General features: G+C 44.0%; 1 protein-coding gene across 5 annotated transcripts in view; it reads right to left on the bottom strand.

The window, feature by feature from the left end:
- RAB11FIP4 (RAB11 family interacting protein 4) overlaps positions 1–26364 on the bottom strand; it is a 239466-nt gene that overhangs the window by 43894 nt on the left and 169208 nt on the right. The window contains exon 1 of one of the 5 annotated variants that reach the window (XM_077328729.1): positions 8867–8889. The exons of the other annotated variants lie outside the window; for them this stretch is intronic. The gene's annotated coding sequence lies outside the window, so the exon portion shown is untranslated. Of the gene's footprint in view, positions 1–8866; positions 8890–26364 lie in introns of those variants that run through there. 5 annotated transcript variants of the gene reach the window in all.

The following is a 26364-nucleotide window of genomic DNA, read 5'->3' as shown; positions in this document are numbered from 1 at the left end:
TGGGAATTGTAGTCCATGAACATCTGGAGGACCACAGGTTGACTACCCCTGCTCTAGGAGACACTATACTCTGTTCCATGAAGGAGGTGCTGCAGAACTTTTCCAGACATTTGTGATACCAAAGGAAATGGTCCACACAGTGGTCTTGCAACTATCAGTAGAACAGAGAGCAAGAGTTTATAGGACCAGATAACAGGATTGGGTGATCTTTGGAAAGGGGCTGACTTTGGATAACTTCTCCATCCAAGTTATTTATTGTCAAGGCTCAGGCTGTTAATATATCATGAGTGAAACAAAACTTGCTTCCCAATTCCTTCTCCCAACCTACCTTTATGTTCCCCAACAGCTGATCAGTCTCTTAAAGGAAACTTTTTCTACTGCACCAAAAGGAAATTTCTCTCTTGTAAGAGCCAAAATAAATACTTGAGGTGTGTGAGTGAATTTAACAATGTCATTTCCTTTATTGCAAAGCCACAACATTGCACTGCTAATTTGGTTAGGAAAGCTCCACTCCAGGAAGAGAAGATTAACCCTTTCCTTTGTGCCATTAGGTACTCATATCCAACCCCACCCCCCAGTGGTTCTTATAGCAGCCGGGGGGGGGGATTTATATCAGGGAAGTGGTAGGGGGATTAAAAGGTTAAACTTTCTTCCCCCTGACACTGCTTTCTTGGTAAAATTAGGGTTGGCTGCCTTTGAACTGGTCCCTCTAGGTTAGCGATCCCCAACCTGTGGGCCGTGGACCACATGTGGTCCTTCGACTAATTGGAGGTGGGCCCCGAAGGACGCCTTCTCCCCCCCAGCCCTTTACTTCATCCCCCCCAGCCCTTTACAACACACTTTATTGTTGTGGCGTGTCTGTATCTTATTTTGAAGGGATGTTTAAACATTACCATAGCAATCAGAGAGCGCTAGAGCAGTGGTTGAGAGTAGAGGAGTAAACTACCCCCCCCCCCACCGGGCCTCAGTAAAAGGCGTTGAGTGGTCCCCGATGATAAAAAGGTTGGGGACCACTGCTCTAGGTGTCTCTTTAATATTAGTTGCTCTTCAAGCAGTCATGAAGTGACATTATTTAACTTCATGTCATAAAAAGTTTCAGTTCCTCATATTGACTCATTAAACCTCTACTAAAAGGAAGAGGACTTTATTCTCCCAGGACTATTAGCAGCCTTAAGACCCATGCAGGCTATGAAGAAAAAGACATCAGATCTGATCACAAATCTATAGCAGCATATCCCCTTCGATCCTGAGAAACACTCCTTGATACCCCAACAAACATGATCAATATTACAAAATAAATATCTCACTCAGAAAACCACTCCTTGTTACAGATTTTATACAGCTCAATGAGCCAGGTCACCAAGTTCTATTAGATTATACAACAGCTCTTCCCATGATATTTATAGCTTCTTCTGTTGTTACTATTTTTCAAACTTCTGCTAAGCACAAGATCCTGTATGACTCATGAAGGGGTACCAATGTGACATAGGCAGGTTAGGTTATTAAAACATGAGAGTTCTTTAGCTCTCCTGAAATGAAGGGGAGCAGGTGAGATGATGCACAGAAATGTCCTGGGATGACAGTCAAATGTCTAAATATCTCTGAGCTTGCCAGGGAGATAGTCTCTTGCTCCAGTAAGACTTGGAGGAGGTAAGACTCCAGTAAGATTTGGAGGAAAATAATTTCACAGCTAATCAGGGATGCTGGGAGAGAAAGCAGAGGAGTGCATTACTGAAAAAGCTCAGGCATACTTTTTTTTTTAAGTCTGATTCTCTTTGCACAGAAATCGCTTAATGCCAAGGTAGTAGGCTCATCTTCAATCCCAGGATAGCTAGCGCATTGCTCTTTCCTCCACTTGCTTAAATAAAAGGTAATGACATTGTTGAGAACTAAGAGAGCACTCATGCATAACCAGGTTTGATAATCTGTGCCTGACTGAAGACCACTTGAGACTTTCTCAGGTAAAATGAGAGGTGGGACAAAGGAACGGTCTTGGAGCACTGTGTCCAGTGGGAGCAAGCAAGGACTGAGTGGGAAACAAAAATGTAGGTCACAGTGCCACTGCAATTAAGATTTTGCCGATTCTGGTTAATAGCTGCCTCTCAGGGCACTAGGCAGATTGGTCTTTCCCAGCAATGCTATCAAGAATAGCGCTGGAGGCTGCCGCCGCCGCCACCCCAGGAGCTGACACCAACGGGCCGCTGCTGACAGGCCACCGGGGAGATACACGAGGCTGCATGAGTCTGTCATCGACGGAGCACCAGCCCGACGGAGCACCAGCCCACCAGGAACTGTGCTGAGGAGGCGCACCCCTCCGCCCAGCTCCCAGCTCAGCCCAGCTCCCCGGCTCCTCCTCGGCCTACCTCGTGCCCTCGCGCCTTCCCAGCACACTACGCGCCCTCGCACCTCCTCGGCCCGCCTCGCGCCCCCGGCCCCACGCCCAGCTCACCGGCTCCTCCTCAGCCCACCTCGCACTGCCCGGCTCGGCTCACCCAAGGCTCCATCCCAGCCCGTCCAGGCTCGGCTCACCTCGGCTTTCTTGCGCACCACCGCCGAAGGAACTCCCAGCCTGCCCAGCCCACTGGAGCCACCACCATTCCTAGCCCACCAGCTTCTCCGTTCCTCCCAAGCCCACCACTTCTTCGGAGATTGCTTGGCTGCGGGACCGTCGGATCCATCCAACTGTAAACCGCCCCACTCTGCGACCAGTGACCCACAGAGACCGTAGGATCCAGCCAACAGAGGCCCAGAGCTCCGGCACAGTTAAATTGGAAAAGACATCAAATAGGGTAGAAGGGAACTGAACTGATCAAAAGTGATTGGGGGGGGGGGGGTTGATTGATAAATTGATTGGAGAGGGAACTGATCTGATGACACTAATTGGAGGGAGGAAACGTTTAATAATGTAATTGGGGGGGAGGAAAAGACTATCTTATAAAAAATGATTGGGGAAATTGGGATCTGTTGAAATTAACTGGGGGGAAAAAAAAACTAATTATATATCAAAATTGACTGAGAGCAACGGGGGGGGGGGATTAAACAGACTGCGAAACTGGAGGCTCTCCAAAAAAGAAAAAAAAGTGGGAGCCCCTAACGGTTATAAATTAAAGCGGGAATATAGCAACATAGAAAGAGAAGGGGAGGGGAATAACCAAAGAGCAATAATAAGGCAGGTTCGAGAAAGGAATGAAAACGTGTGTGTGTGTGGGGGGGGAGGATCTGCCCGAAAACAAAGAAGAGAGAAAAGCTGCCTAACAACAAGGAAGAGGGAACAGAAAGACTGGAAAAGATAGAAAAGAGAGAGAAAGTGTGAACCAACCTAACAACAAAGCAAGGGAAGGGAATGTAAGGGAGTAAGTTGATAACTGATTTAACTATTTAATTATAAATTATTTAATTGATCTGTGCCCAGAGGGGGGGAGACTGCCCACGAACGATTGGGGGTCCTGGGAGGGAATAGCATCTCGATTGCGTGGGGGAGGGAGAGGGACACAGGCGGATGCTGCTCACACCAGAGGGGGGGAAGGGATACCAAACAAACATCGAGAAAATTGAATGGGAAGCAAATTAGGTGGGGGAGGGAGAGGATCCTAAACGGCGAAAACCCCACCCAAGAAGGGGGAAGGGACATTAAACAACTGTCAGAAATTGAGCGGGAACAAATAGGGCGGGAAGATAATCAAGCGGGGGGGGGGAACTGCAAACAGAAAACAGAGGGGGGAAGGAAGGGGAGAGGACAGAGAGCAAAAAAGAAGACGCCGGCCAAACCACCAGCAACGGCGAAAGAATTAGGCGGGAACATTGTGTTATGCACAGAAAAGAGGGGAGGGGGGAAAGACAGGGAAAAAAGGGGGGGAGGGGAAAGAAGGGAAAAGGAAGGGAAGAGGGGAAGAAGGACCAAAAAAGGAGGGGAGGGGGGAAGAAGGAGAAAACAAGGAAAGAGGGGGGGAAAGAAGAGAAAAACAAGGGGGGAGGGGGAAAAAGAAAAAAGAGGGAAGAGAGAGATAGGAGAGAAATAAGAGTTCCCTTCACCAACTACCAACCCACACCGAACAGACTCCAAATCAAATTAACTTCTCCTCCCACCCCACCCATCTACCCAACCAAACCAAATTAATCAACACCCACCCAGCCAAAACAACAAATTGCCACCAACAGATCTACCCAAACCAATACAATCAACAAATCCTGATTGATTTTGCACTAAATTAACACCTGCCCATCCACCCATATACATATACAATCAACTACTATCAATTAATCTACACCAACCCAATACCGAACCCCCCCCAAAAAAACCTAACCCCACCCAACAATCTAAACTCTACCCCAACCCACCCAAAACAATTAAACTCCAAAAAATCAAGTTACATAAACCCAGCCGAAGTAATTAATCCAACCAACCCATCAACTTACCCTCCACTCACCAAACAACCCAAACTGCCAACTAGCCACCACCCAATCCACAACTTCCAATCACAATCCAACATGAAATAACACTCAGGCCATTCATACATCACACACCCCTGGACTGGGCAACCCTGAGGTGCCACAACAGGCGATCGGGACCACCCCTCCAGGCACCCAGAACGACACACCCTACACCCAGCACATAACTACACACAAGTGGAACTGGAAAGCCCTGAGAGGCTGTAATCAGCGATCAGGGCCAACCTCCCACAGATACACGAACTCACACACACAAAGACAGAACCGGGGTTCAACAATCAACCCCAGCCAAACCATAGAACTAAGAATTGAACCAACAGTGTCCATAGAGCTCATAATGCCTAACAAAACTGAGGAAGGAGAAAAAGCAGGGGCCTTGATAGGGTCAGGGATCCCAATAATAAGGGGCAAAGGCAGGGACAGCGGATGGCGGAGATACATAAAACCAAGGGGGCCTAAAACCAACCGTACTCGAGCCCCCTCCAGACTCCGCCCCATCCCTCGTGACACTAGGGTGGAGGCAAAGGTAAACAACCCGCCTCTGACACTGGTGCTGTGCAACGCCAGGTCAATAAACAACAAAACCTCTACGCTGCAAAACTACTTTGCAGAGCAAAGAGCGGACCTGGCGTGCGTGACAGAAACCTGGACCAGGGAGGGGGAAACAGTTGCCCTCAAAGATCTAGCCCCTGCTGGGTTTTCTGTCCTCCACCAGTCCCGGACAGCGGGGCGGGGAGGAGGGGTGGCAATCCTAACCCGAGAGGCTTTCTCCTTTAGAACCCTTCCTGCGCCGTCAATACCAGGCATTGAATGTGTTGGCCTCGGATGGGGATCAACCGAGAGCGTGGCCATCTGGCTAGTATACCGCGCGCCCACTGCACCGCCAGATGCCCTGCCTGCCCTGCTAGAGGCGGTGGCGGCCTGGACGCTACAATTCTCCAGTCTATTAGTCCTGGGGGACTTTAACGTCCATGCTGAGCTACTGTCCTCTAGAACCGGACAGGACCTGGTGTCATCCATGGCAACACTAGGGCTCTCGCAATTTGTTGTTGGCCCCACCCATCAAGCAGGTCACACCCTGGATCTTATTTTCGGCGCAGGTTTGGATGTGGATCTGGTCACAACAACAGCCGTGCTATGGTCAGACCACTATGCTCTAAAGGCTCGGCTAAGGCTCCCACCACCTCCTCAGTTGGGCGCCGAGCGAATTTTAGCTCGCCCGCGGAGACTTATGGATCCAATAGGATTCCTGAATGCTCTGCGGGAACCAATGCCTCCCGGCACTTCTCTCAATGGCCTGGTCAATGACTGGCATAACAGACTGCTGACTGCCATTGATGAGATAGCTCCCCGACGCCCTCTCCAGCCCCGTCTCAAGCGAGCCCCCTGGTACACCGAGGAGCTTCGTGACAAGAAACGGGAACTGAGACGGCTAGAGCGAGTTTGGAGGAAGACTCGTGACGAAGCCTCGAGAACATCTTATAGAATGCAGATGAAAGCCTATGAGATGGCGGTGAAGTCAGTAAAACGCAATTTTTACTCGGCTACCATCGCATCTGCAGACTCACGCCCAGCTCAATTGTTTAAGGTAGTTCGATCCCTCACTGCCCTGATTGAAGGGCAACAAAACAGTAGCCAATTGGACATCAGCTGTGAGGCATTTGCGAGTCATTTTGCGGACAAAATCTCGACACTCCGCCACGACCTTCCTCCAACGTTAGATACAAAAAGTGAACTAGAGGCCCCTTGGCCGTCTTTGGAGAAAACTATGAGTAACTTCAGACGACTCACGCTGACCGAAGTGGACAGGATTCTAGCGACAACAAGACCAACTACATGCCCACTAGATCCTTGCCCATCCTGGCTCCTAAAAACAGCTGGCATAAAGATAAAGGGCCCCCTCCGGGAGATAATCAACCTATCTCTCACAACAGGAGAATTCCCGGAGGGTTTGAAAGAGGCTGTGGTACGTCCACTGTTGAAAAAAACATCTCTAAACCCACAAGAGCCTAACAACTACAGGCCCGTTTCACACTTAGCGTTTCTGGGCAAGATGATAGAAAGGGCAGTCGCAAACCAACTGATGGAATACCTGGAAGAAGCTTCGGTCCTAGACCCATCCCAGTCGGGCTTCCGGCCTGGCCATGGGGTAGAGACAGCACTAGTCGCCCTGACGGACGACCTCCGTCGCCAGTTGGATCGAGGCGGGTCGGCACTGCTGATATTATTAGACCTCTCAGCAGCGTTCGACACAGTCGATCATGAGCTTTTAGCTCGCCGCCTCATCGATGCTGGAATACGAGGGACAGCCCTTCAATGGCTGATCTCCTTCCTCCAGGATCGTGGACAGAGGGTTGCAATAGGAGAGAAAACATCAGACCGCCAGCAACTTACTTGTGGAGTCCCACAAGGAGCGGTCCTCTCCCCTATCCTATTCAACATCTTCATGCGCCCTCTCGCACAACTGGTACGGAAGTTTGGGCTGGGTTGCCATCAATATGCAGATGACACCCAGCTCTTCCTCCTGATGGATGGCCGCTCTGACTCTCCCCCAGAAGCATTAGCCAGCTGCCTGGAAGCAGTGACGAGATGGCTCAAGCAGAGTCGCCTGAAGCTCAATCCTTCAAAGACGGAGGTCCTGTGGCTAGGTAGGAAGGGCCCATGCGAGGAAGCGCGCCTGCCCACCCTGGATGGCGTGCAGCTCTCTACGGCTCACTCCGCCAGGAACCTAGGCGTGATTCTGGACACCTCCCTCACAATGGAGGCCCAGATCACAAAGGTAGCACGGCTGGCATTCTACCATCTCCGCCAAGCCAAACTACTAGCGCCCTACCTGGCCCCGGAACACCTAGCCACAGTGATCCATGCGACGGTCACCTCTAGACTGGACTTTTGTAACTCGCTCTACGCAGGCCTGCCCTTAGCCCTGACCCGGAAACTACAACTAGTTCAAAATGCAGCAGCCAGGATCCTCACAGCAACACCGTGGAGGTCTCATATCCGGCCTATTCTCCATCAGCTGCAATGGTTACCAGTTGAATTCCGGATCAGACTAAAGGTTCTGGTAATTACCTTCAAGGCCATACGCGGTCAGGGCCCAGTGTACCTGAGGGACCGCCTCCCCGCCTATGCCCCCAAAAGAGCTCTACGCTCTACTGCCTCCAATCAGCTAAGGATCCCTGGCCCTAAAGAAGTCCGCCTGGTCTCGACCAGGGCCAGAGCATTCTCTGTTCTGGCCCCCACCTGGTGGAATGAGCTCCCAGAGGAGATCAGGGCCCTGACGGAGCTTAAACAGTTCCGCAGGGCCTGCAAAAAGGAGCTCCTCCACCAGGCATTTGGCCGAGACCAGACATAATCAATCAGCGACCAAGGGCCCCTGCTCCCCCCCCTCAGAATCCCATCAATAAGCCCTGGACCTGTTTGTATTACTATATTGTTTACTGTTATACTGTGTTGTTATTTGGTTACAATTATTAGTTATCAGTTATACATGTTCTACAGACTGTTTTATGTATTGTTTTCTGTTATAATGTAAACCGCCCTGAGCCTCCGGGGAGGGCGGTATAGAAGTATGATTAATAAATAAATAAATAAATAAATAAACTTTTAACTGGGGATGCCAGGAACTAACCTTCTAATGAAAAGAATGGCTCAGCTGCAGAGTTGCCCCCAGGTGAGAGTTGATGGAAGAGGCAAAAACACAAGGTGTAAAAGACAGGCCTGCAAGTGTGTTCATTAGACCCAAGAAATGACATAAAGTTGTATAAATCTTTACACCTAACTAGGTAAGTGAATAACACTAGATGCCACCAAATTCAAACTTCCTTTTCACATGTTTATTAACTCTTGTGTTTGTATGCTAATTTAGTGCCATTCACAGATCTTATCAATCACCTTAATCCAGTCCCAGTTGTAATCACCCAGTTACTTATGCATCTTGACTCTAACTAGCCCTTTCTGACACCTAATCCCCCCCCCCTTCCTATATATAATGGTTGAGAAAATTCTGTTTCACTGTACCCAAAGAAGTGAACTTGCACACAGCTTTGTTGGTCTTAAAGGTTCTACTGGACTCAAACTTTGTTCAGTAACACAAATATTGCACTCTTCCAGAGAAGAGGAATTTAACACTATTCAAGTTCAGGTAAGAAAAAAATATTTGGGAGCGGCATGACTGTAAAAAATGAATTCCACATTCCAATTTAAAATAAAGTCTATGCTGCATGCAAGCAGAAGGCAACGGAAAAAGCACACATGAAAACCGGCTTTGTGCTCCTGTTAGCAAGCCCAAATGGAAACCAGTATTTATTTTTTTTGGCCAGGGGGAGGCTGGTGTGTGTGTGTGTGTGGGGGGGGGGAGTCAAAACAAATCTAGAGCCAGGCCAGGGCCTGCTGGGAATGTTTGCACTTACCATACCTGTCACTTTAACTAGCGGTAACAGAAATGCCAGGCCTTTAATATGCAGGGTCCTATTCCAAGGGCTGCTATGTGCTGAGTAGCATTTGCTGTGCATTTATTTTAAATGCACCAAAGGAGACGCCAGCACAAAACCAAGCTGGAAGCCATAAGAAAGCAGCAAGCAGAGAACAGAGCAACTAGTTGGGTTTTTGAAAACAGCACAATGGCAGGGCCACAGAAACATTATCATAATTTATTCACAACTTCCTGAGCCAATGGGATTGCGTTCTAAAGAACAAGGACAGTTAGAAAGTGGCAGTTAGGGTGGGGGAGGAAGAGCTGGGGAGCAACTGGCTTCAGCACAATAGCTTTTGTTAGATTTCCACAGGGGAAGGGGGGAGGAATTACTGAGAGTTCAACTGAAGGTAGTCAAAGGAAATTTTAGTCTTTTTTTTTTTTTTTTGCTAGACCAGCATCACCCAACAAGATTTTTGGGATATAAACTGTCAAGAGTTAAAGCTTCCTTTGTCAAAAGAGTTTCAGTACTTAAACGTTTGCATTATAAATGTAATATTGTTTCACAAAATTCATCCTTTGCTTTTTGAGTCTTTCTGTGCGTGTGTGTAGGCACTTGACTCACCCCATGCTTAGGCAAGATGTTTGGGCATTTAAGAGCAAGGTCTATTTCTACTCCCATTCATCCTCCAGGGCACCCCAAAGAAAGCAAACCTGGGGTGGGATCATAGTGAGGTACAGGTTTTTAGGGACCCTCCCCACAGCAACACCAAAACAAGGGCATGCAATGTGGGGGGAAAGTGTGTTTGTGTGTGTGGAGAGAGGGAGAGAGAGAATGTTAATGGCAGTGGGGGGATTGTGCAAGGATTTCTCCAAACTCTTAACATCAAAGGGGGAAAAAAACAACTGCTTTTACATGGGTTGGGAACTATTTGCTTCCTCTGATAAAACCAAATGTTGCCATCTTTGCCACACAGCAGATAAATACAAAAAACGTCCTTAGAATTTTGCTGCGTAATACGAGGAACTGCTCTTAGATTGCATCGACTGTAATGGTAGATTGTATAAACCCTGAGCCAGAGTCCCTTTATTGGCATAAGAATGGCAAAGCATGGAAGCTAAAATTTTAAACCATTACAATTACAAATTCCGTAATGGAAAGATTTTTATTTGAAATTGCCAGGTTAGCTACGTTTAGAATTATTGCTGCATCTTTCACACTTGGTCTAGCCCTGATATTCTCAGCTTGGTCGTGGGAAATATTTTCCAATTCATATTTACCTGGAAAACACACATTGTTGGAGAAGAGTAGTGGGTGGCAATTATTTTCCTGGGTTTCTATTATTCTATAAGGAACAAGAGCCTCTAGAACTCAGTCCAGTGGCACAATAAAATCAGAATCCAGGAGCACCTTTAAGACCAACAAAGATTTATTCAGGGTGTGAGCTTTCGAGTGCAAGCACTCACGCCCTAAATAAATCTTTGTTGGTCTTAAAGGTGCTCCTGGACTCTGATTTTATTGTGCTACTTCAGACCAACACGGCTACCCATTTGTATCAGTCCAGTGGGTCTCTCTATACCACCACCTCCCCCCATCCATATTGTGATTGAGCTATGACAGCATGTGTCATCTGGCTCATCTCTAATCATGCAGGAGATGCAGAAGAACCTATGCCAGCTCTTCCCGCCCCACCTTTCCCCTGGGAAATACAATTAATGGGTCAAGTAAACTTAAATGGGGCAGCTTCCACTGGTTCTGGGAATCAAAGCATAAAACAGTTTGTCTTGTTCCCTTCATAACACACACCTTGACTGAGAGAGCAGTCCAAGCGAGAAGGGTGGGGCTGCCGATGAACAGCACCCCCCCCCCACACACACACACTTTGTTGATTATGGAAAGTAAAGCCAAACCTAGTTAACACAAGACCCTAGAGATGACAGGATGTCACATCTGACAGTACAGTGAGAAATGCTCTACAAATGAGACTTTCTAAAGTGCTGAGAGACACAAAATAAACGTAGTGGTCTTTTACTTTAGCTCTTCATTAAACTAACACTGCAATGTGGCGATAACTTTCATATGGCATTACATTTTCTAAAGCAGTTATGGAAATTAGATGCTCGACTGTTAACAGATAGCAACTGCTGTACACGTGATGAAAGATGTTCATAATTCCTGCTACATTCCTTATTGCAAGTGCTGATGGCTTACACTTCGGCATACACAATTATTCAGTGAATATCTTATTAGCCTTATGAGAATCTGGGTCACAAAAACAGAGCTATTTTAAAAGCTCACTCCCCCCTCCCCGCCTCAGTCTGTTACACGATGAATTCAATGCAAAATTAAAACGTGCATTTATATATATATATATATATATATATATATATATATATATATATATATATATATATATATATATATATATATATATATATATATATATATATATATATATATATATATATATATATATATATATATATATATATATATATATATATATATATATATATATATATATGTTGTTGTTGTTATGTGCGATCCTCCAGGCCTTCCTGTCCTCCACCATTCCCCGGAGTCCATTTAAGTTTGCACCTACTGCTTCAGTGACTCCATCCAGCCACCTCATTCTCTGTCGTCCCCTTCTTCTTTTGCCCTCGATCGCTCCCAGCATTAGGCTCTTCTCCAGGGAGTCCTTCCTTCTCATGAGGTGGCCAAAGTATTTGAGTTTCATCTTCAGGATCTGGCCTTCTAAAGAGCAGTCAGGGTTGATCTCCTCTAGGACTGACTGGTTTGTTCGCCTTGCAGTCCAAGGGACTCGCAAGAGTCTTCTCCAGCACCAGAGTTCAAAAGCCTCAATTCTTTGACGCTCGGCCTTCCTTATGGTCCAACTTTCGCAGCCATACATTGCAACTGGGAATACCACAGCCTTGACTAAACGCACTTTTGTTGGCAGGGTGATGTCTCTGCTTTTTAGGATGCTGTCTAGATTTGCCATAGCTTTCCTCCCCAGGAGCAAGCGTCTTTTAATTTCTTTGCTGCAGTCCCCATCTGCAGTGATCTTGGAGCCCAGGAAAATAAAATCTGTCACTATCTCCATTTCTTCCCCATCTATTTGCAATGAATTGAGAGGGCCGGATGCCATGATCTTTGTTTTCTTGATGTTGAGTTTCAAGCCAACTTTTGCACTCTCCTCCTTCACCCGCATCAACAGGCTCTTTAGTTCCTCTTCACTTTCTGCCATTAGAGTGGTATCATCTGCATATCTGAGGTTGTTGATATTTCTCCCTGCAATCTTGATCCCAATTTGTGACTCCTCTAATCCCGCATTTCTCATGATGTGCTCTGCATACAAGTTAAATAGGCAAGGCGACAGTATACAGCCTTGCCGAACTCCTTTCTCAATTTTGAACCAGTCAGTGATTCCATGTTCAGTTCTCACTGTTGCTTCTTGACCTGCATATAAATTTCTCAAGAGACAAATAAGATGCTCTGGTATTCCCATCTCTTTAAGAACTTGCCACAATTTGTTGTGCTCCACACAATCAAAGGCTTTAGCATAGTCAATGAAGCAGAAGTAGACGTTCTTCTGGTACTCCCTAGCTTTCTCCATGATCCAGCGTATGTTGGCAATTTGATCTCTAGTTCCTCTGCCTCTTCGAAATCCTGCCTGTACTTCTGGAAGTTCTCGGTCCACATATTGCTGGAGCCTAGCTTGTAGGATTTTGAGCATAACTTTGCTAGCATGAGAAATTAGTGCAATGGTGCGGTAGTTTGAACATTCTTTGGCATTGCCCTTCTTTGGGATTGGAATGTAAACTGACCTTTTCCAATCCTGTGGCCATTGTTGAGTTTTCCAAATTTGCTGGCATATTGAGTGTAGCACTTTTACTGCATCGTCTTTTAAGATTTTGAATAGTTCAACTGGAATGCTGTCACCACCACTAGCTTTATTGTTGCTCAGACTTCCTAAGGCCCATTTGACTTCACATTCCAGGATGTCTGGCTCCAGGTCAGTAACTACCCCACTGTGGTCATCAGGGATGTTAAGCTCGCTCTTGTATAGTTGTACTGTATAATTTTGCCACCTTTGTTTAATCTCTTCTGCTTCTGTGAGGTCCCTACCATTTTGGTCCCTTATCATACCCAACTTTGCATGAAACGTTCTCTTCATATCTCCAATTTTCTTGAAAAGATCTCTGGTCCTCCCCATTCTATTGTTTTCTTCTATTTGTTTGCACTGTTCATTTAAGAAGGCATTCTTATCTCTTCTTATCTCTTCATATATATATGCTTTTTGAATGGTCAAAGCACACTGATACAAGGCTTTCAATGTGAGCTATGAGATCTGGTTTGATAATACCAAGCAGTATCCTTAGAAAAAACAATCATTAACATTCCACAGAAGACAGACACTCAAAATGCCCCTAGAGTAACACTACCCAGCCTACGTCTCTGTCCTCATTTCTCTGAAAACTCTTCTCCTAGGTTGCATTAATTAATTGAACAGCCTGTCCTGCAATGGCCTCTGATCTAAGATGCAATACCCAACTGATTATTAACAGGCCTTTACTGATATATATATCTCTAAGACACATATGTATACTAACAGCTTCTTTCGAAGGGCAGCCCCAGCTTCTATGTATAAGGAATACTCTTTTACCAGGGACAAGTTACCAGAAAATAGACCAGCCTTTGTAAAGAGAGATGACCGGAACATTTGACTGTCAGAAAGAGAAACCTTTAAAATCCAACTAGCCTACAGGCCTTGAGCAATGCCACTCAACAAAAATAATTCAAATAACCAACCAGTTACTAAACTTGAGATCCTTTGAATTAAATGACATAGATAAAGGTAAAGGTATCCCCTGTGCAAGCACTGAGTTATGTCTGACCCTTGGGGTGACGCCCTCTAGTGTTTTCATGGCAGACTCAATACGGGGTGGTTTGCCAGTGCCTTCCCCAGTCATTACCGTTTACCCCCCAGCAAGCTGGGTACTCATTTTACCGACCTCGGAAGGATGGAAGGCTGAGTCAACCTTGAGCCGGCTGCTGGGATTGAACTCCCAGCCTCATGGGCAAAGCTGTCAGATGGCTGCCTTACCACTCTGCGCCACAAGAGGCTCTTTAAATGACATAAAGCCAATAAATAAATGGCTACAACCAATGTAACTCCTAAATCACAGCCTTCTGATAGGAACCAAGTTTAATCACATTTTAACCCTGCTACCAACCGTCTGGTATATCTCCTGCACAGCAGGAGACTAAATCTTAGCTTTTAAGGAAAAGGGGAGTGGATGCATCTAAATTATTTCTAATCCCACTTTGTTACCAAATGGGGACCCAAGGCATCTTATAATACCTTTCTCCCCTCCATTTTATTCACAACAACGCTGTGAGGTTGGTCAGTCTGGGAGAAGGTGATTGACCCAACATGTGGCCATGACAGAGTAATACAATTCAGACCCGGTGGGCCACTAGCATTTTGCCCCTCCCACCCAATACTGCTAACCTTTGTATGAAAAAAGGACAGCAAAGAGAGGGCATGTTTAAAATGCCATGTTTTCCGTGTAAGAACTCCGCTCTGCCTCTGCATCCCCCAGCTGTCAAGTGGTAACAATGGGAGCCAGCCCTGGCAACAAGCTTCCTTTGTTAAAAATGATTTGTCCTGGATTCACTGGTTATCTTTCAGTCTCAGCATCTCCCAGCTGGAAGTTGAACAAACATTTTCTAAATTCTACCTTAAGTGCATACAGAGTTTTTACCTCAGATTTGAAAATGGAAGCTGGAGGTCCTTAACCCTCCCAGCAGGCAATTCCTTACAAAGGTAATTGGTGTGTGTGTGTGTGTGGGTGGGTTACCTGAGAGACAAAGAAAAGCCTCTCCAAGAGTTGGGAAAACCTTGGAGGGCAGGCCAGAACAAGCCCATTTCACACACCTTGAATACAACTTTGGTCAGTAGCAACACTTGTTTACGTGCAAGCTTCAAGGGCAACATTGCAGCTGCCAGGGGGGGGGGGAGGTAACATTTTTTTGTAGAGAAATATAGGTCTGTATCAAACCATGCTACTCCAAAGACTCGTGGACACTTTGCTACAGTTTTATTAGGAAGACTGTGCTGAGTCTGCTTGACCTTGGGTCAGTTACAGTTCTCTCAAACCCACCTACCACACAGGGGGTCTGTTGTGGGGAAAGGAAGGGAAGGTGATTGTAAACTGCTTTGAGACTCCTTTGGGTAGTGAAAAGTAGGGAACAAAAACCAATTCTTCTTCTTGGAGAGACAGTAGGGAAAACATACTGTATACAGATCTGCCATTCCCACTTCAGAACCCCAATTTACACCCTGTGCTATTTTTATGGTTCTGTTGACTGCTGCCCCCCCCCATCAATATTTTAAGTGGCTCAGTGGGCCATGATAGGATGGGGCTCAGCGGAAATCACTGCTCTTAAATAAAAGTCCCCTTAAGTATTTGGGAGCGTGTAGTTGGATACCAGTCACAGGCACTCTTGAAACTCGATTGTGTATGATCTCAGACACCAAGAAAGTCAGCATCCTTTTCTTTTATACCTAAAATATATCCTTAGTTTATCTTCTCTGAATCAAAAACAGCAGCACCCACACATGAACATGTGCTTCCACCTACACTAAATCAGTTGATTCTTTCTCAGCAAGTGCACAGCAGAAGTAACCTTAGTAACTGCACTGAAGAGCACAAGACAACCATCCCCATGACACAGAACCATCCTGCCACTAGGACAAAATCCACCCAATCCTAAAGATATCTACAGGCCTGGTTTTACCAGGAGACACTTGGAGGTAGCATTCGTACTTGCCATAGAAAGTAAGAATTGGTGACAGAAGTAACTTCAGAATGGAAGATATTCTTGGAAACGTTAGAGGTTGGACAGCCAAAAGTTACAGGATGGGGTAGGTATGAGATAGGTGAATGGACAATAGTGGTATGGAGGGTATAGGTCAGGGCAATTGTAAGAGAGTATGAAAGGCTATCAGTTGGCACAGTTGTGGCTTGGATAGGCTGGCCCAGTTAGGCTTGGCAAAGAACATGATTTAGCAAGATATGCAAGAAACAGCCACCAGATTCTGACACTTCAGGATTTTATGCACATAACTGTCTGCAAGTTACTATCAGAACCACCAGTTTCCAATGTCTGAGACATCTTTAAACCGCCCGTGGCGCCACGGGCGCCACAGACTAAATAATTCGCTAAGGTGTGTAGAGGTGGGATTAGTCCGTGATGAGGAAGGGTCCGGATTGGACCCTTCCTCACAACAGACAATCGGAGGGACCAATCGGCAGGCGCGAAGCGCCTGCCGATTGGTCCCTCCGATTCCCAGCTCCAGGAACTGCGAGCCGCGCGCAGCGGGGGTTCCCTGCCTGGCGGGCTGATGCGGCGAGAGGCGCGAAGCGCCTCTCGCCGCGTCAGCCCGCAGCCAACAGAAGCTTGCAGCCGCCGACCAACCCGCCGCCGCGACCAGCCCGCCGCCGCCCCCGACCAATTCGGTAAGGCCCTAGCGCCCGCTGCATTCCCCTGCAGCGGGCTTGATTACTAGTGTAAAGATATTCCCTTTCCTGGTAACTTTCTTCAGTAGCTCTCTGTTGATGCAAGAGGAGAACAAGTTGGTGGTTGATTTCTTTTTAATGTAATGAAATGTCATTGGACATATTTCAGGCTCTGGTTAAGATAACAGAACACCACCCTCCATAGCCAACTTTTCCCAAGACATGATAAACTATGATACCACTTTGGCTCTGTAACATAGCAGGGCTTTCCAATGACCATCACCATACAGAATACGAACATTTAAAAATAACTTTCTCTGATGGTTTCACTATATTTGCACGTCTATCTGGATCTATAATGGTATTTCAAGAGTATTACATATTAACACACTGCATGTGTGTTAATGCAGTGACGCATTGCATCAGTTGACACACTGCATCAACACAAATCAGGGTGGCAACAAACATGGCTAGAGATTTGTCATGAATGGTGCCAGGCTTGCCCTGTGTAAAGCTGCCTCAATCCAGCTCCTTTTCTTGGAAGACACAAAATAACCAGTATGCCAGGCATCTAAATTTTTAAAAGGATCATTTGAAACCATGCTGAATAGACTCTTTCACATATAACAAAGGGCTAGGTGAAATCAAGCAGGGGGAGATATACAGATTCTGCTTGGCTTTAAAACTAGAAGGATGTGCTTCAAAGGTTAGGCACAAGCTGATCAGAAAAATGCAGGCTCTAACTAGCAATTTGCTGAAGTACTCTTTCCCATCCCTGGAGCTGGGACAGAGTTACATCGCATCAACCCATAAGGGGAAATATGGCAGACAGATAATGAAAAACTGTATTTCAGTCCTGCCATAAATAAGTCTCTTATTTATGGTGGGACTGAAATACGATTAAAAAAATAGTTATAGGTAGCCCAAATATGCAATTATTTTGGTACAAGGGGAAAATAGGCATGTGTGATGGACAGGAGGCTCTCCTGCCCCTGAAGGAAAAACTAGCCACTCTGCTGAGCTTTTATGGGAGTGCTCCTATCACCTTTCCGTGGAGGATGGAATTTTGGAGGGATGCATAGCAGGCAATAATTCAGGTCAGCCTCAGGGTGACTGCAACAATAGTTTTGGAGACTGCAACAATAGTTTTGGGTCTCAGTAAAGGGGCAGACAGAAGTATAGCTCTGACTGGCGGAATGGCAGTGTGGTTTAGCTCAACCTTTGAAAAAGAACAGAGTAACAAATTGCTAGACTTATCTCCAATAATAGGCAGACCTTGAACCATTTAGTCTGACTCTTGGGAAGAGGCAGGCTGGATTTCTTTTGACTACTGGAGGACGCATACTGCTGATCTGTTTTTTTAAAAAACCAGCTTGTAAATTAATAGATCTTCTTTGTTACTTACATACAACTCCTGCCAGAGTGGTCACTGTGTTCTACTTACTCACCACAAAACTTATCTTCATGACAGCGAACCCAAAGCAATTCTTGCTGCCCTAAGAACATCTCATATCTGTGAAAATGGTTTCAACTTGAAACAACTCTGCTTCCTCAAAATCATGCAGCTTTTTTTAAAAAATCTTTTTTTTTTGCTAGTTTCCACAGAAAGTTGATCTATTGGATTGGGTGGCTACTTCATACAAATTCAAAAATTGCTCCGACATGTTGTCAAGTCAAAAATTAAATTACAAGAAACATAATGCAGAAAAGCTGTTAGAAGCAACATATATGTGGTATAAAATAAAGGATGACCAACACTGGCAAAACCTTTTTGCCAGATTATACCTACTGAACATGTAGTTTACCCTTTATCAGTTCAGTTCCATAACTGAAATGCAGAATAAATCCCTCCAGTTCTAAATATTGCAATTTAATTCCTTGGTGTTCAGGATTTTGAACACAAGCTGGTGCAAGCCAATAAATAATTCATAACTTGCGGCCTTACCCAAGCATATAATCCCCTGAAAAACACTGAATTTTGGGTAATGAACAAGATATTCAAGTTCTGTGTGGGGTTTGATCTGTGCTTGCTCAAGCCTCCAACTGGAGTAACCCCTCCATGCTCTGAAGTAACTGTGGGTTATTAGAAACCCTGGTTTAAAATGACTGGGACTGAGTGTTGAGATTGAGTCACATATGCAATATTTAATGCCACAAGCTTGAAAGAGGAGAATTGCTGCTTTGCACAGTGGACTTTATGACAGCAGAGTTGAGTGCTTCCTTATTTTCTTCAGGCAAGGTACTGCACACACAAAAATGAAACTAACTTCTTATTTAACAAACATTTTATTAATGATGCCATGCACACATTAAGCATGTGACTACCGGGGGCATGGAAGGGAGGTATGACAAGCTGGTACCATTTCTAGGGTCACTTGAAGCCTGAATAATATTTCAGAGTTACTCCACAGTAAAAGGTTCAACAAGACTGGACTCTATTGTAACTGTATCGATTTATACCGTTTTGTCTCCTTCCATGTACTGGCACCTGAAAAGTAAGTACTGAAGGTGACACTAATCCTGGAGTAAAGTCTGCTAATTATTTGTGTTGCATGAGAACTGGGTCTTACATTTTATCTTAAAGAAGTCTGCAGTTTTATAATTGCGTCTACTTAACAAAAATGCTAAGAGCCTCTTGTGGCGCAGAGTGGTAAGGCAGCCGTCTGAAAGCTTTGCCCATAAGGCTGGGAGTTCAATCCCAGCAGCCAGCTCAAGGTTGACTCAGCCTTCCATCCTTCCGAGGTCGGTAAAATGAGTACCCAGCTTGCTGGGGGGTAAACGGTCATGACTGGGGAAGGCACTGGCAAACCACCCCGTATTGCCATGAAAACGCTAGAGGGCGTCACCTCAAGGGTCAGAAATGACCCGGTGCTTGCACAGGGGATACCTTTACCTTTACCTTTAACAAAAATGCTAATAGAGGGACTAGTCAACATACAGAGTGATAGTCATATTCATCTGCTGCATCAAAGATACAATAATCATGTGGCACCTTAAAGCTTGCCTTTAAAGGTATTGTGACAAAAGCATTTGTGGGCTTGAAGGGACAATTCTACATATGAAAAACGATTTATTTTTCTATAGTTAAGACAGCTTAATTGTAACTGTTTCATGAACCTTAATACACAAGAAAGGTATGCTCAGTCAGGCTAGAAAGCCCCACATTCATTTAATGGCAAAGAGGAAGAACTAGAAAGATTTTTTGCAAAAAGATATCCTTGCAGATCTTACAGGTGCCAGAGTAAAAATTATGTTAACATGACATTTACCCAATGAGTTTTCTTGGGTTTAAAACACCTAAATCACATACCTTTAAAAATGTGGTAAATCTGGAAGAGTCCCTTTTCTCACTGTTTTTATATGAAGGATATCGTCATACAAAAATCTGGATCTAAATTGCAAAGCAGCCTTAAAATGTAATGCAGTTAAGATTCCTCACAAGTCCCCAATGCATGGAATCTATCACCCAATTTGCATCTCATTCATAGTTCAAGTTCATGCTTGTAAGAGGCCTTTTTTCACGTAATACTGCAAAAATGTATGAAAACTGACACAATGGTGTCATATGCTAATTTGAAAAAACCGAAACCAAAAAAAAAAGGGGGGGAAGGTCTGCTAAATAGAAAACAGCACACTGACTCACACAGAGTTTGCTTCCCCCAGCCCCAAAACACCTGATTTACAACCTGATTGTTTCCAGCAGTAATAATAAAGAAAGATTTTGTCCCAGCTAAGACTACCAGAATACCTTCAAGGCATAGCTCTCAAAGCAGTCTAGGCTTTTAGCTTATCTGACACTTTTTGGCCTGAGGATGTATTTTGGAATTAAAGACTGGCTTGATCACTGCAGAAAGTCTCCAAAATATCCACAGACTCACAAGAAATGCGTCTATGTGTTTTCATTTAAACTGACAACTAGAACTGATGGTCACAACTTGTTGAGAGGCTCTTTTTGAAAAACTAAAAGCTCCATTATAATTTCTCCAGCCTCCTCCCACCCAAGCTTGTCATAAATTTAAAAATTGTTAAGACATTTATAGACACTGCTGTAGGACAACTCCTTATATTCTCCACTTTACATTTTGGGCAGCAAATGGGCTTTGGAGATTTCCTCACACAGTTATAACCACCTGTACAGCAAGCTGTTCATGAAAGGGATGATATCAGTTGGTTTCTGGGCTTGGTTCAAGATACTGGCTTTTATCTTTAAAGTTATACATGTTTAGTCCATCCTGATGATCCACCTCTGGATTCTGGGGCTTACAAGCAAAGCCATGTTGCCGAAGATTCAGTTAGCAGGTACTCTTGATAGGGCTTCTTTCTGCTGTTGTGTTCTGGAGGAGGCAACTGGATGCCATTATTATAAGCCTTCTAGCAGGAGTTTGAGAATCTCTTAAAGTTGTTTGCCCAAGATTTAAATGTTAACTTTTCATCCAGTTGAATAATTTTGTGTTTCTTACCATAGCTAATCACCCTGAGTACTTCTGGTAATCCCTGGCCCTAAAGAAGTATGGCTGGTTTCAATGAGTTACCAGCTGAGATTCGGGCCCTATCAGAGCTGACAAAGTTCCAAAGGTCCTGCAAGATGATCCTACCAGGCTTATGGTTGACCCAATACATGCACAATATGATATCAGAAAGGTCCCTATTCTCCCTCTCTTTATCTTGAAATCTGGTTATAAGATCTGTGCCAGAATTTTCTGACCTAGTGGTCAGATCTGAGGAATTCAAGTGGGCTTTTTAGGTTTAAGAATTTTTAAATCATTGCTGAGTGTTTTAATATTTACTTTGTATATTTGTTTTACTGATGTTAGTACTCTGGCCTAGAGAAGTGAGGCGAATCAATCTAATTTAAAATCAGAAGGAATCACATTAGCTAAATCCAAACTACTAAAAGTACAGTAAACACCGTTTTCTTAGACATTTATTTATTGTATTTATATACTGCCCTCCCCGAAGGCTCAAGGCAGTTTACATGAAACAAGAAAATGATACAGGTAATAACAGGTGATAACAACAATAACATTAACATAATAACAACAACAATAACATTAAAGAATGGTGCACAATAAAATCAGAATCCAGTAGTGCCTTTAAGGCCAACAAAGATTTATTCAGGGCTTAAAGAATGGTGGAAACTGTAAGGAGCCTCAGCTCAACTCAGCAGCTTTTAAAATGTACTGTCCTGTGGTATTGTGTTTGCCACATCAGGGAGAATTCTAATTTTTAAAAACAGCCCTCTTTGATGTAATAGTGTTAATGATAGGCTACATGCTGTTGTGGTAAATAGGAACTCTGCTCGATTTTCTGGTGATCAAAACATGGGGGGGGAGTAGAATCTACAGATATATTCATTCTTTATATACAAAGTCACTTAGTGTTCATGAGCAAGTTCAAAGATCTTTTTTACAAAGCCTTTGCATATCTGCAGGGCCAGCTAAAGTTGAAACAAGAGTTAAGATGTCTCCCTAAAAAAGGAAGTGTTAACCCTTGAAGGCTCAAACCATGAAAGTCTTCTTGGTATCTAAGGTTCTCCTAGACTTAAAACTATTTATTTATTTGTTAGATTTATTACCCACCACTCCCGGCCCAGCCAGCCTGTGGCGTTTCACAACAGAATAAAACCACAATAAAACAGGAACCAATAATAAAACCCCCAAGCCTCCCCCACGTTACCCCATGTGGCTCAATTAACCCAACCAGATTGTGTGCTACAAAATAAATGTCAGATGTAATTTAGTAGGATGTTCAAGATGTTCAAAATATAAAGATCTGGAGATTTGGAGGAGGGGCCATATTGAGCAGTGGTCCCCAACCTTTTTATCACCGGGGACCACTCTCCGGGGACCACTCAACGCCTTTTACTGAGGCCCAGTGGGGGGGGGTAGTTTACTCCTCTACTCTCAACCACTACCCTAACGCTCTCTGATCGCTTTGGTAATGTTTAAACATCCCTTCAAAATAAGATACAGACATGCCACAACAATGAAGTGTGTTGTAAAGGGCTGGGGGGGATGAAGTAAAGGGCCGGTGGGGGGGGGAGAAGGCGTCCTTTGGGGCCCACCTCCAATTAGTCGACGGACCACAAGTGGTCCGCAGCCCACAGGTTGGGGATCGCTGATATAGAGCATCTGGGCCCTGGCCTCAACCTAACGCCTGGCAGAAGAGCTCTGTCATGCTGCAGAACTGCATTAGCTTTAGAAGGACTCTCAGCTCTACTGGGAGCTCATTCCACCAGGTTCTGGTTGAGGCCAGGCATACCTCATGTGTCTGTTCTACCTGACATAAAATAAGGAAACCTCAATCTATTGCCTTATTCTAAAATTCAGCACCAAGCATACAATATTCTAATCAGGGTGATGGATACCAAGTTTCAGAGGTATGAGAAAGAGCCAAGAAACATTACTGTTTCCAAGTACTTACAAAAGCCAGTAAGAATTTAGGGAGCAGACATTACATTCTTCATTGAATACTTGCCACAAGTGCACTTCCCATATTAAAAAGACACAATTTTGGATTCCTGGTGCAATCACAGGAGGGCATTTACCACATTACTAACTACAAACAGACCAATAAAATTGGAATATATGTCTGTGTGTGTGTGTCAGCAGTTCTTCCATGGCATACAAAATGGCATTTACCACATTACTAACTACAAACAGGCCAATAAAATTGGAATATATGTCTGTGTGTGTGTCAGCAGTTCTTCCATGGCATACAAAATAAAGAGAAATTTTCTGATTTCCTATGCTTAATGAAATCCCTGATAGTTCTTGGAAACCCAGGCAGTTTACAATGCATTATCAATATCAGCTCTTTCTGGTGTGGTCCAGAAGATTATACTTATTATTAGCAATTACTAAATGTATAAGGAGGGAACCTTGTGTATACAGGAAGTATTTACAGAGGTAAAAGCTATGTTCTTTAATCAGCAATGGCAAATTACTGTTCATAAAGTCAATTATTGGCTCCTCTAAGAGGAGAAAGCTATATTTAGAAAATCAATACAAATTCAACAAGTACACCTCAATTCACGCAATGAGGATCACTTCTTATCTCATCTCACAAGACATAACTAAGTAGCCATGCCTTAACAATGCATCTGCTCCATTCCTGTATAAAGCTCTTGAGATGAGTTTAGTGGTTTAAAAAGTTTTACTGACATACCACTACATAACCACTACAGATAATAGAATGTGTGAGAACTAATTTCCCTGCATTTTTGTAGTTGTTATAATACATGGAGGTTCTTTTTTTTTGTTTCAAGTTTAACAAGAAGAAGAAAAAGAGGAGTTGGTTCTTATATGCTGCTTTTCTCTATCCAAAGGAGTCTCAAAGCAGCTTACAATCACCTTCCTTTCACTCTCCCCACAACTGACACCCTGTGAGCTAGGTGAGGCTGAGAGAGCCCTAATATTACTGCTCAGTTCAAACAGCTTTATCAGTGCCCAACGTCACCCAGCTGGCTGCACATGGAGGAGCAGGGAATCAAACCCAGCTCGCCAGATTAGAAATTGGCACTCCTAACCACTACACCAAGCTGGCTGCTAGTCCTTTAGAAATGGTTGATGCCCCTTTAAGAGTCTTTTCAACAGGTACAGATTATTAATCACTGTTACAAGGGCAATGGTATATCCAGTGATCTAGTTTAGGTTATTTATGGCTTGGGGCATTCATTAAAAGTGTTTGAGGCTCTGTAAGTCTGTGGTAAATAACTCTGATAGCTCTTGGAATTATCATTAGTAATTGTATTGTCTATGTAGTTGTAACAGCTAAATGTCATTCTGCTATAGCCTTTAGCAAACTAAATTGTTAGATTTCAGTATTGTGATTAGGCACATTCTGTTGATTGCAATAGTATTTGTATGGGGTTTGCATGATGTTTGTACTCATTGGGTGTTTTATGATTGATAGAATCTGAATAATATAATTCGAAACAAGAACAATAATCTGGGTAATTTGTCATCTGAATTAAGCACCTGGTAATTTGTCATTTGAACTAAGAATCCGGAAATAAATAAGCGGCCACTGAGCCTACTTTTGCCTCTGAGCTTCAATCAAAATCACCATTTGAATTATACTATCTGCATATGCAACTATATGCAACTCCAAACCACAATTCTTTTTACCACTTTACATAGTATTTAATAAGATTCAGTACACTGACAAACGTCTCCTGGCACAAGCATGGACAAAGTCCATATACACAAATGCTCAAAAAGTAAAGGGTTTGTAAAAAAAAAAAAAGGCATTTGTAACTTAAACATTTAAACTTAAGACAAAGTCTAAAACAATTCCAAGGTCCAGTAAAAATCCTTAACCAGCAACTACTTAACTCTACCACCCCCAGTCTTACTATTTTCCAGCTTTTATTTTCTCCTACAAACCTGAGTCCTATTGATTGAGAAAGTCAAACTCTAAAGAACTCTAAGAACACAAAATAAGGATGATCAGTATTACCCCCATATAGTAGATGGGATTCTGAGAGGACATAAGTGTAGGCCCAGGATCCACCCACAGTATACTTGTCCCAGTTTCAGTGCTGTTGGGAAGTGGAGTTTTTTCTCCTGCTCTTCTAAGGCATCATGTATATTTGTACATCTTCTGGAGCAGGGGTAGCAAATGCTGGCAGGGGTTCATGGGAATTGTAGTCCATGGACATCTGGAGGCTGCAGTTTGACTACCCGTCTGGAGCTTTTCCAACTTTTATCCAAGCCTGCTTTGATGGGACGTCCTGCGAAAGGCTGCAATAAAGCCTAGATGGTAGCAATATGGGAAGAGAAAGTTCAGACTTTCCTACTCCCACCCATATGGCAGACATTTTCCTTGTCCCTACTGGCTGTTGGTTTTTTAAAGGCTGCCAGTTGAATATCGTTACAGCAATCCATTTATCAGATTCTCTTAAATTCTCTGCTTCCTTCTTTAAAAATTCTCTAGCCCCTTTCCTTTCAGAGACACAAGGGAAAAGGTGTATCACTGCCCCAAGAGGGGCCAGACATTTATTTTTTTTAAAAGCTGGAAATTAACAGAATATGACACAGACTATTATGATATTCAACTGCCATTTTTTAAAAACGAAAAGCATCGGTAGTGTGTGTGTTGGAAGACTGGAGCTGGAAACAACACAGAAATCTGTCGTGTGGAAGCCGCATTAGCAGCTTCCAAGGAAACAAGCCTGTCCCTGAGTGGAAGATATCTAGCTTACTTAAAACTATCTTGGGAATTTGTGGCAGAAGCAAGTGTTCAACAGAAGACTGTACAATCACAGCTCATTCTCTTAACTAGTATACAAGTGGTGTGTAACACAGTTGCATGAATCTTCCATGTCCACATATAAAACATGGGAAATGACTTTTACCACAAAAAAGATGTGAATGTGGGCAGCAGAGACCACATCTCATGTGAATGCAAGTGAAGAACACTTTCTCACATCCCAGCGATCATAGGAAGATAAGGTCGTGGAAACCAAAGCATTGAATTTTCTTTACCAAATGACCTTTTGCTATTAACATCAGGCTCCCACCACATGTCTTATACACAAGTGGAATATATTGCCCATTGAATAAACAGAGTGGGCTGCTGTCCCACTTAACTGACCCTTAGGAAAAGATGTGTATACTTTCCCCCCCCCAAAGAAATTGCACTGTTCTGTACATCATAGTCTCTTGTGATAAACCTTGAAGTCGCTATTGTGCAAATTACCCAAGGACCACAAAAAAGATTTGCTGCAACCACAAAAATATGTGAAACTCAACCAACCTCCTAAATCTAACCTAACATTATGATGTTAATGTTAATAATTAACTTGACTGCATAAGCAACAGCTTAATATAATGGCCTTGAACTTTTGCAGTATCCAAGCATTCTTTGAATGGAGCAAGTAACACTGAATGCATGGACCTGCTTGACTAAGGCTGCTTGTACATGCACAATAACAGAGTTCACAATAACAAAGCTGCAAAAGTATTAACAGG

This window comes from Paroedura picta, chromosome 3 (assembly GCF_049243985.1).
Source record: "Paroedura picta isolate Pp20150507F chromosome 3, Ppicta_v3.0, whole genome shotgun sequence".
Lineage (NCBI taxonomy): Eukaryota > Metazoa > Chordata > Lepidosauria > Squamata > Gekkonidae > Paroedura > Paroedura picta.
The sequence above is the reverse complement of the archived record's forward strand: the minus strand, read 5'-3'. Positions and strand labels throughout refer to the sequence as shown.